Source organism: Rhinopithecus bieti, unplaced genomic scaffold (assembly GCF_001698545.2).
Source record: "Rhinopithecus bieti isolate Rb0 unplaced genomic scaffold, ASM169854v2 scaffold_50384, whole genome shotgun sequence".
Classification (NCBI taxonomy): Eukaryota; Metazoa; Chordata; class Mammalia; order Primates; family Cercopithecidae; genus Rhinopithecus; species Rhinopithecus bieti.
In genome coordinates, this window is record NW_016820218.1 from 382,439 (window position 1) to 384,858 (window position 2,420).

Sequence of the window (2,420 nt, forward strand, 5' to 3'; positions counted from 1 at the left end):
TAGGTATAATGTAAACGACGAGTTAATGGGTGCAGCACACCAACATGACACATGTATACATATGTAACAAACCTGCACGTTGTGCACATGTACCCTAGAACTTAAAGTATAATAATAATAATAATGATAATAATAATAATAATAATAATAATAGAAAAAAAAAAAGAAGTTGCCTGAGAACAAAGTCAACATGAGGAAGCAGAGCTGGAACTGAGACAGCCAATCCCACTGATACTGGATCTAACATATTGCCTAGACTTTACAGTTGTGTGAATTAAACTCTTTTGCTTGAGTCATCATTTTGAGTTAAATTATTGAAAATTGTAACAAAATTCTAAATAATAGACAAGTGGACAGGCAAAAATGAGTCAAGGAAATTGTCTAGATTTCAGCATCAGATCTTGTTACAACCTCTACCCTGGAGGTAGACTTGGTTGGTTAGACAGGGGTAAAGGTTACTATAAGACACAGAAAAGAACTCAAAATTCTCTTGTGTTTCCAAGTTAATATGTTAGACTCTTCATTTTAATTGTAAATAAATATCACAAAGAAGAGTTATAGTTATGCATTTAGGTATGCTCCTAATTTTAAAAAATCCACAGTCCTTTTTTTCTTATTGAGTTAATCTGAGCTACATTAGTAATACCATTATTTAATAATCACCAACACTTAACCTTCTATGGTAAATCAACCTCTCATGAAAAACGTAGTTTACAAATTTAAGTAAAAACGTAGGTTTCTGCAACAAATACTCTAATAAATTGGGTTGCTATACATATCACAGTCTAGTCTAGAACTCATAAGTCAACATTCCTTGAAATTACTCAAATCGGCATCTCAATATTTTAAGAAAGCTGAATGTCCTCCATAGTAAACAGAGACAAATATTCGATTTTATGACGACAAGACACAGAATAAGTTTATCTTTAACTATAATTTTATAGTAACCATTATGATAATATTTGTTGCCTTACCTTATTTATCTAAGGTGTAATGGTCAATTCAAGACTTATCCTCACCAATTTCATGCGTCAGCAGACTCCCATTCTTTCCTGGTTCTTTATGAACAATTGCTGTTTGGAACTGATAATCTGTGAAATTCAGTTATACTCTTTAACTAAAGTTGATTTAAATAAAATAAGGCTTAAAATTTTCTGATTTTACAGGTTTATACTCAAAATACCCCAGTCTTGTGTTTTCTCTGTGAAGCTGATAGTGTGGGATATGGTGTTAGGGGCAAGACATGTGCTAAAGAGTGAAGGAATGAGCTTAGGACCAAGCTATGAGTCACCCAAATCCCAAATACAAGGCTAAACCATGACATGTGGGCGTCCCAGGTCAAACGAATCATCTGGTGCCCTTTCTAACTGATAATCCTTAAATTTGTTCAATATTTAGTGATGTGTGAACTACCAGCAAGCGGTTTTTGGTTATTGGTTGCTTGGTTTCATGTTGTAATTGTTGTTAATTTACATTTGAGGGTATTGATTTCTTCAGCAGGTATGGGACCAATTAATCTTTCAGGAATTATGTAAGAGGTTGCCTATGGAAACCCAAAGTAACTGGTGCCATAATTCTGACTTACCCCAAATATATATATTTTTGTCATTCTTTCCTCTTATTGTTGCTGAGAATGTTTTATTCTTAGTTTTAAACAAGTCTAACACACATAGTATTTCCTTTATTTCTTTATTTTTTATACTTTAAATTCTAGGGTACATGTGCACAACATGTAGGTTTGTTACATATGTATACATATGCCATGTTGGTGTGCTACACCCATTAACTTGTCATTTACATTAGGTATATCTCCTAATGCTATCCCTCCCCCCTCCTCCCACCCCACAACAGGCCCCCATGTGTGATGTTCCCCACCCTGTGTCCAAGTGTTCTCATTGTTCAATTCCCACCTATGAGTGAGAATATGCGGTGTTTGGTTTTCTGTCCTTGCGATAGCTTGCTCACAATTATGATTTCCAGCTTCATCTATGTCCCTACAAAGGACATGAACTCATCCTTTTTATGGCTGCATAGTATTCCATGGTGTATATGTGCCACATTTTCTTAATCCAGTCTATCATTGATGGACATTTGGGTTGGTTCCAAGTCTTTGCTATTGTGAATAGTGCCACAATAAACATACACATGCATGTGTCTTTATAGCCTCATGATTTATAATCCTTTGGGTATATACCCAGTAATGGGATGGCTGGGTCAAATGGTATTGCTAGTTCTAGATCCTTGAGGAATTGCCACACTGTCTTCCACAATGGTTGAACTAGTTTACAGTCCCACCAACAGTGTAAAAGTGTTCCTATTTCTCCACATCCTCTCCAGCACCTGTTGTTTCCTGACTTTTTAATGATTGCCATTCTAACTGGTGTGAGATGGTATCTCATTGTGGTTTTGATTTGCATTTC

At 35.3% G+C, this 2,420-nt stretch overlaps 1 long non-coding RNA gene across 1 annotated transcript in view; it reads right to left on the bottom strand.

The window, feature by feature from the left end:
* The window catches only part of LOC108520344 (uncharacterized), a 42,094-nt gene that overhangs the window by 3,690 nt on the left and 35,984 nt on the right, over positions 1 to 2,420 (bottom strand). The window contains exon 5 of the long non-coding RNA XR_001882886.1: positions 975 to 1,091. This is a non-coding gene — a long non-coding RNA (uncharacterized LOC108520344). The remainder of the gene's footprint in view (positions 1 to 974; positions 1,092 to 2,420) is intronic.